We start from the raw sequence: 9,794 nt of genomic DNA on the forward strand, positions 1-9,794 counted from the left end.
GAAAAGAGAATATAAAATAGCACATTTTAGGTCAACATAGACTTGACTGTTTGCCTGCATTTGAGAATTATTATATATTTGTACAATGCATCTTATACCATATTTTGCATCTATAGATTTCTACATATTATGCTGATATAGGCTACATCGAGGGAAGGGGTCAGGGACACACAGAGCCTGAGGGAAGATAGCTGATCAAGAACAAGGTATGAGGGGTTAGAAAATGATTCAGCTGACTGAGGAAACAGTGACCACACGGCCAAAGTGTCAGATACACAAGCATGATTTCCTTTTTCTGTCATTTATTTGATGAAGAAAAATTATAAAATGATGTACTTCCTCAAATTTGTGAGACTTGGAGTGTCTTACTGTGGCCTTTTTGGAAGTAAAGATTATGCAATCTGAGGTCATATCAGTTGTAGGAGAACATCACAACTAGACTTTATCTCTGACATCCTCTTTGCTCACTTCCACGTGTTCTGTGTCCAAATCTCCACATAGATAGGTGACTGAGTGACAACATGGAGAGGCTAATGCCTTTTCAAGAAGATCTTTATTAGCAGGAGTGATGGGAAAGCCAAGCCAAGACTTCACTGGGATTTCTGTAGGAAAGGCAAGCAGGACAGGACACATAGCTTAGGACTAAACAGTTTGAACAATGTAAGAGGGTTCTGGGCTAAGGTGATCTCTAATTGTCTGGTACCTGAACCTGGGTTGATTTTGGCAAAGGGAAATAATGTTTTGGTGTGTAAAACTAGGTAAAGTGGGTTTTTGGGTGTTTTAGACTCCAGATTGGTTGGTTTGTATATGAAAGTCATGCTCCCTTAAGCCACGGGCTTTCTCTAAATTTTGGTTATCCCTGGGAGGGGCAGTCTCTCCCCTGCTAGTGAACCCATAAACATCAGAGCACCAAAAATAGAGAAATAAGACAACAATCAATATATTCAACCCTGTGATGAATGGATAGCAAAGAGACAAAAACAGAATCTAAGAAAGCACAAGCTGAACACCATACTTGTCAGGATGGGTACATAGACCACGATTCAGAAATACTGTTAACCTAACTAATCCTTACTATAATCTGAAGTAGAGTTTACTGATACCAGAACTAGAAATGCTTGTTTATGAAGAACCAGTTCCAGTGAACCTGGAATAATCAACCATTTTAGTCTAGTTTCCATGATGGAGCCAAGAATGTTGAGAAATTTCTCCAGAAAGTGGAAAAGAGTGTTGAGGACATGACAGAGAAGAAGAAGAGGAGCAAAGGGAGAGGAAAAAAGGGATCAGAGAAAACTGGGACTCTTAGATACTCATCCTAATTTAGAATGAACACACTCAAAGGTGATTCATGCTGTGCACCATCATGGACCATGAGTACTCATGATGAACCACAAGCAAAAGTTTTCTTCCCGGGGATAGACTGCCCATTGACACCCTTCCATATGTTTGATATGCCTGTAGAGCTAAGGAAACTGGGGCATCTTTGAAAAACTATTATACTGTTACATGTAGCCATATAGGACAGAAGTAAGACCTCGTGGAAAAGATAGAAGGGATGTTTCTTTTGTTTAGTGGCAGTTTTGAAAGGGAGCACTATTACATAAGTGGAAAGGAGAGGCTCTAAAATGCCTCTTTATGTGTTCTGGAGCAATTCAAGCTTCAACTAAGACACTGGACAGAGTGGCATCTAATTTTCCACTGCTTTATCAGAAATTAACCTTATTTCACTACCTTTATGTGATAGTATGTGAATATTTTTACATACCAGGAAAAAAAGATATAACTAAAATTCTGTGGGCTTCTGGGTTGACAGAATAATAATTACTGCTGAAAAGTACCCTATGCCTAAAGAAGGACTGTGAAAATGTCATCCTTGGAGTAAAAAGAAAAAAAAAAAATCCAAGGTCTCTTTTTCTTAAGAAAATGTCTTTAATTTCAATGACCTCTGTTAATTTCCAAAGACAGCTTAATTCTATCAGAATCCATAATGCCAAGCAGCTGGTTAAGGGCAAAGTTAAGTGTCTCACTACCTATAAAAGGTCTCCTTTTATTAGGTCTCAGGAGAGCAATACAGTATCTCTAATTTAATCAAAACTAATCAGAATGTGTTCCTCCTCATTAATACAAGCCAGGTCCTTTTGGGGTTATAGGTCTTTAAAGGAATCTCGTATTTGGGTTTATGTACTAGAAATAGAAATCCTAAAATGGAAGATGGTGTATATATATTTTAAAGGATATAAGAGCTATTAGCAATTGATGTAAAATTTTAGTTGAAAATACTTGGATTTTTTTCTAATGCCACATAATAACTATAATTTTACCTGATGGAAGGTAGTTTTGTGCTCACAAAATTTCAGCCTAGAAGTAAAAACTAGACATAGGACAGAATCCAAAAACCAGCTACCTGCTGTTAAAGAAAAATTACACCTAGGAAGACATTTTATTCAACCCACCAATTACATGCAAAAGATTTAGGTCAGGTACTTCCTGTCTGAATTAAGTACCTGAATATGACAGACTGCATTCAGACACATTATTGTTCTTTTAAGAAAAATAATTAAAATGTTCTTTAAATTTCCATAGCTTGGAACTTAAGATAGCAATGTCCAAAAAAAAAAAAAAGAGAAAAAATCAAAAGGATGGTTTTCCCAAGTATTATTTCTATTTTACTTTCCTTTATCATTCTCCAAAATTTTGTCCTAACCTCTACCTATAAAGAACATGCAACTGAACTGTAAGAGAAACAACATGAAATCATTCAATCATTCATTTATCAATGAGCACTTATTATGTCCCAGATACTTAAACAATGCACTTAATTTTCACAACTTTCCAAGGCAGTCTTTCTATCAAACCGTCTTCTGAAGATGGGAGGAATTCAGAAGTTGAAGCACTAGTTAAAGGTCACAGTACTGTGTGGAATAGCAGGGATTTAAAGTTCTGTTGGGCTCCAGATTTCTACTAGAGCTTCTAACGGGTCGCCATACGTTCCCTCTTTGAAAAGAGAAAGGTGAAAACAAGAGTCAGAGAAGAGAAGGCAAACGAGAGCAGATTACAGCCTTGTGACCTTGTAGTCTATTTTCTCAGCCAGCACAGAATCCCTCGGTAGTTCTGAAACAATTATCCTGTACTTAACTATAGTTAATGCCTAAGCTTAAAACCATTCTACTTGTAATTATTTTTATTTTAGTCCCTTTGATACTTCCTTAAGCCTATCTGGGGATGTTAAGCTGTTGTTGATGGAATATCCCCCATCTAAATTTTCCTTCAAGCCCTGGACTTTATCATGGCCATTTAAAAAGAAATGTCATTGAAGAGCTAAGTGGAATATTCTTTCATGTTTTGTTTCCTTTTCTCACCTGACAGCAGACTTTACCAGCTGACCTATATCCTGAGGCGCTGGCCTGGTTAAATACATCGCTAAGGTAGTTTATAACTTTGACTATTGCTTGACTTCTCCAGGCACTCGAGGTAACAAGGACTCATGATCATGCCATTGCTTCTATATGTTTTCCTGCAGAAGATACAAATGCAATGCCTTTAAGGTGAGAGTCAGGAATGTTTCAGGTTTTCACTGTTGAAAATGGTCACAGTGTTGGAGGATGAGCATCACCTTCTAATTTGGGACTGATGGATGGCCACAGCCGTTAACATCCTCAGTCTACCCTATGTAAAACGAGCTTAGTGTCACCATAGGATGATTGGAGGATCAAATTACTTAACAGGTGTAAAGGACAGAGAATAGTGCCTTTTATATGAGTGCTGTAGAAATATTAAACATAATTGTTACATTCAGGGTAAATGAAAGTCTGTCTGCATTTAGATGAGTACTGAGTAGTATGAAGGGGGCAGTTAAGAGTTGAGCTCACTTTGCCATTTACAGAATGGTTGTTTAGAGGATAAGAGAATCTGGTTTTAATGATTAAGGCTGAAAACAAAGTCAAGTTGATACGGTGAACATCCTATTGGGAACATGAAGGCAAACTTTGTGCTATTTTATGTACTCATGGTCTTAAAGCAAAAAGATCTGTGTCATCACTGCTCTAATCCAAGGTATCTATTTCAGTTCCGTATTTTATAAACTCCGCATACCCAGGGCTTAAAACTATTCAATAGCTCCTTATTTCCTTTAGGATAAAGGTCAAAATACTTAGCACAGCCTACAAGTCCCTACACAATGGACTAAAATGCCCCAGCATCATTTCTTAAAATGCTGTCTTGGTTTCTATGCTTCAGCCACTGTACTCTCAGTTTTGTAAGAACTCTGTGTGACCTCCCTCTGTATGGCCTTTGCTTATGCTAGTCCCTCAGTGGGAAAATCTCTTCTTCTGTTTGGCTTGTCTGTTTACTTATTTTCATTATCCATATTTCAGATTAAATATCATTTCTCAAGGGAAAACTTCTCTGACACCTGAGATGGAGCCAAAGAACTCTGTGCCCTTACAAAACTTTGACACTTCTCTTCATAGCAACAACCATAGTTAGAAATTACTGTTTGGGGTGATAATTTGATCAATTTATATTTCCCCAATTAGACTCTAAGATCCCTGAAATCAAAAGGTGTTTTATCTGTGTTTGTTCAACATTATAATCTCATTGTGTTTTTCCACAATGGATGTCCAATGAATAAAGGAATGCACACACATGTAAGTGCACACACACATATAAGTGTGCACACACAAGTATGTGTTTATATGCACATATTCACATTTGTATGTATGTATGTATGTATGTATGCACACATTAACCTTTATAAATGCAGAATTTATTATTAAAATTTAGTCACTCGATATTTGAATATGTATTGAGCACCCAAAACATGCCTGACACTCTTCTGTTTGAGAGGAATTCAGTCACGAATGAAAGGGGCAAGCTTCCCATTTTCATGGAGCTTATTTTTCTTATGGGACTGGAGGTAAGGAAAAACATACATAAAAAATTAAAATCTGTAGACTGTTAATATGATGAGTGCTAAATCATATAAGGGAATGGTTGAAAGAAGTAACAAGAGAGGTCACTTCTGAGGAGATGGTATTTGAGCCTAGATCTGAATAAATACTGGCAGACTCTGCCTTGTGGAGATTCCACCCCTAGTAACCTTCACATTCTTGGATGTCATGCATTCTTGACTTTTAGGTGCTCTAACTGGCACTGTAGCCTAGAAAGTACTCAGGCAGACAAATTTATCTAAAGGTAGGCATGACTTCATTGTTGTCTTTCCTACATGAGTTTAAAGCCCCTTCGTGGTCAACTTTTGTCCAAAGGTGAACCTTAATATAAAAGTGAAATTGCCAAGAATGAAATAAATTCAATGAGGGGTTGCAATGATTTGTTTTTATGGTATCATATTTTCCATTTAAGAACTAAACAAATGTGTGATTAGAATAACTATGTGCCATATCTGTAATAATCTCTTAGAGCTTTGGTTATTTAAAATTGATTACTGAAAGGCTGGATACTACACAGCATTCATGAAAGCTGATGTATATATTAGCTAGTGGAAAAGGTGCCCCTTTATATAACAAAAAATAAATATCCAACTATAGATTGTAGATTTTCCTCCAGTCTGAATGGTTACAATCATTCTCCACTTAAAACACATTTAAGGCAAAATATTTTACAATCATAAATACTTCAAAGTATATACTTGGGATTAATCACTTATGGTTATTCTATATAGTCCCCATAATTTGACTGTGACAAAATCTTAACTGCAATGTCCAATAACATAGCCACTAACCACAAATGACCATAAAGCATTTGACATGTGGCTAGTATGCCTGAGGACCAGCATTTTTCATTTAACATTAATCTTAATTAATTTAAATTTACATTTGAAAGTGAAGAAGCATAATTTTTTCCACTGAAACATCCATTGGAACACTGAGCATAATTTTATTGGTTTGTCAGGACTGCATTTTACTCTATCTGATGGAACACATAAGATATTGCTACTTTTGGGTATACATGTTAAATGTGTATGTCATTTTGAGTATTAAACAAAAAACATCACTAATCTACTTGTTGTCAACAGATTGATTCAGTTCAAATGTCTTTTTCCATGTATTGATCTAATGTGCTGTAATATGTTTACTTGAATGCTTTACACAGACAGCAGTAGTCACAATGATACCAATGCGATTGTAACTGGTAATTAAATTGAAACATTTACTATAAATACATTTTCTCTAGTATAAAAGAAGTAAGTGTGGAAAAAATTTTACATTAAAAACCAAAGCATACCAGTGATACAGAACTGAGTGCAGAAGTGCAGATGCAGCAGAGGAGCTGTAATATATTTAGGATTACAAAATTTAAAAAAAAAGCAAACTGGAGGTAGGTATATCAAATATTTCACTAACACATTTACTAACAAATTCAATTTACTGTGGCAGAGTAGAAAGAAAACTCCATTTGTTTATTCTGTAAGGATATTTTAAATAATAAAGTAAACAATATTACAAGATTTATTTTTTTTCAACAAGAAAAAAAAAAAAGGAATTGACAGTGACTAACTACAGGTTTCCCATACTACATTAAGGAGCTTGGAGACTGCCACTCTGTTCTAACTATGAGTAAATAGCTGAACAGGCTAAAAAATCAACAATTCTTCTTAAATCCACCAGACAGGTAAGGACACAGGGCAAGCCACTCCCCCAAGATTACAAAGACTGACAGGTGAAAACAGGGCATCACGCTTTACCTGAGAAGATATTCATGAGCGAAAACCTCCATGGGAAATTGTGCCAGGGAAGGAAAACCTGAATTGTAACTGATGATTTGCTGGAAACTCAGTACAGATAGTCTGAGAGTTAAATACTCCAGGGGGACCCAGTCATAACGGAGCCCTTGTATTTTGTGTATTTTATCTGGTTTTATCAACTAGGTTCTCATAGTAAGAATCAGAGAGAAAATCCTCCTCAGGTTTCCAACACAGGAAGGGTGAAAGGAATCATTTTGAAATACACCAGAGCACTCTATTCTTCTTTACAAGGACTGCCCTGAGGAAAAACTAGCTACCCAGAACCTAACTTGCTGGAGATAGATAGATAGATAGATAGATAGATAGATAGATAGATAGATAGATAGATAGATAGATAGATAGATAGATAATAGATAGATAGATTAGATAGATAGATAGCTGGATAGATTTTAATCAGAGCCTAACTGCTTGGGGGGAAGGATATACCCATTTAGCTCTAACCTTTTACATAGGAGAAGGGAAATACCCAACTCCAGCCCACTCTACCCATCCTGATCTACCAATGGGGGTTGGGGTAGGCCCTAAGAAACACTTGGCAAAGTTCACAGTCCAGAGGCACAGGCTCACAAAAACACTGAGACCTAATCATACAATTATAGGCTGCTCTCTCCCACCTCCCACTTACCACTACACTACTAAAGGAATATTTATGGCAGCTTCTTTTTACCCACTATATCAAATCCAACTGTCAAGAAAAAAAATTACAAAGCATACCAAAAGGAAAAAAAAAAACACAATTTGAAGGGACAAAGTAAACATCAGAACCAGAAATGGCAGGAATGTTGGAATTATTAGACTGGGAATTTAAAACAGCTATGATTAAATGCTAAGGTAACTAGTGAATAAAGTAGATTGAATGCAAGCACAGATGGACAAATGTAAGCAGAGAGTTGGAAATTCTAAGAAAGAACCAAAATAACATATATATACACACACACACACACATAAAATGTAATATAAATGAAGAAAGCCTTTGAAGGGCTTATTAGTAGACTAGATATGTTTGAGGAATGAACCTCTGAGTCTGAGAAAGCCTCAATGAAAACCTCCAAAACTGAAAAGCAAAGAGAATAAACACTGAAAAAAAAAATACAACAGAATATCCAAGGATGGTGGGATAGCTACAAAAGGTATAATATACCAATAATAGGAATATCAGGAAAAGAAAAAAAATGAAAAAGGAATGGTAGAAATATTTGAAACGAAAATGACTGAGAATTTTCCCCAAATTAATGTCACACCCTAAATCAAAAATCCAGGAATCTCAGAGAACACCAAGCAGGATAAATGCCATAAAAACAAAACAAAACTACATTTAGGCATACCATTTTCAAAATATAGAAAATCAAAGATGAAGATAAAATTCTGAAAATAGCCAGAGGGGAAAAGCACCTTATCTATAGAGGAACAAAGATAAGAATTCCATCCAATTTCTCATAAACCACACAAGCAAAAAGAGGAGTGGAAAGAAATGTTTAAAGTGTTGTAAGAAAGGAGGGAAGAAAAAAAAAAGAAACTAGAATTCTTAACTCTGGAAAATTATCCTTCAGAAGTGTAGGAGAAGTAATTTCTCAGACAAACAAAAATTGAAGAAATTTGTTGCTAGTAGATCTGCACTGCAAGAAATATTAAATAAGTTCTTAAGGCAGAAGGAATCTAATATAGATCAGAAATCTGTATTTACACAAAGAAAGAACACCAAAGAAGGAATAAGTGAAAGTAAAATAAAAACTTTTTTCTTATCCTAAATTGATCTAACAGATATAAGTTTGCTCAAAATAATAATAGTAACAGTGCATTTGATTATTACACTTATGTGTATATCTTGCATGCATGTGTTACTCACACGACCCATATAGTAGTATATAGTGTTTTTTTAGAGTGGACTTGAATTAGCTGTAAATGCATAATGCAAACTCCATTTAAACATTTTAAATGATTTTAAAAAATTAAATGTATAACTGATATGCTAAGAAAAAAGAGAAAACAGAATCATAAGATGCTCAAAACTGAAAAGGGCAGAAAAAGAGTAAAAGACACAAATAGTAACAAAGAAAAGGGGAAGCGAAAAGAAAATCATAACAAATATGATAGATATTAATCCAACTATATCAATAATCAATTTGAATATCCAAAAATTAATGCTCCAAAGATCCAGAGTGGATCAAAAACAAGACCCAACTATATGACAATATGTTGTAAATGGATGGGTTAAGATGTTATGCTAACACAAATCAAAAGAAAGCAGGAGTAGCTATATTGAATTTAGACTCAGCAGATTTTAAAGCAAGGAAAGTTAGTAGGGATAAAGAATGGTATTTTATCTTGAAAAAAGGTCAATTCCCTAATAAGATATAAGAATTACCAAGATACATATGCCTAACAATAGAATGTCACACTACATGAAGCAAAAACTGACAGAACTACAAAGAGAAAGAGATTAATCCCCCATTATAGATGAAGACATCAACACCACACCATTCTGTCAGAAAGAGGCAGATGCAGCAGGTAAAAAGTTAATAAGGACATAGTTGAATTCAGTCAAGTGGATATAATGGTTATCTGCAGAGGACTTCATCCAACAGCAAAATACACATTCTTGTAAAGTTTACATGGAACATTCACCAAGATAGACCACATTCTGAGCTATGAAACAGACCTTAACAAACTTTTTTTGGGGGGTGGTAATTAGATTTATTCTATTTTTTTCTTAGAAGAGGCACTGGGGTTTGAACCCAGGACCTTGTGCACGATAAGCACACACTCTACCACTTGAGCTATTCCCTCCCACTTAAAAAGAAAAATTATACTATGTCAACTCTAAGACCACAATGGAATTAAACCAGGAATCAATTACAGTAAGATAGCTAGAAAGTCCTAAAATACATGAAGATTAAACAACACACTTGTAAATAACACATGGCTTGAAGAAAAAAATCTCAAGGGGAATTTTAAAAATGTTTTGAACTCAATGGAAATGAAAACACAATATTCACATTTGTGGAATCCAGCAAAAGCTCTGGTTAGAGGG

General features: G+C 35.3%; 1 non-coding gene across 1 annotated transcript; it reads right to left on the bottom strand.

The window, feature by feature from the left end:
• Positions 1–9,477: 9,477 nt before the first annotated feature.
• On the bottom strand, positions 9,478–9,550 carry TRNAD-AUC. The gene has a single exon. It is a non-coding gene; the product is annotated as a tRNA-Asp (tRNA).
• Positions 9,551–9,794: the final 244 nt, after the last annotated feature.

Source organism: Camelus ferus, chromosome 9, assembly GCF_009834535.1.
Source record: "Camelus ferus isolate YT-003-E chromosome 9, BCGSAC_Cfer_1.0, whole genome shotgun sequence".
Lineage (NCBI taxonomy): Eukaryota > Metazoa > Chordata > Mammalia > Artiodactyla > Camelidae > Camelus > Camelus ferus.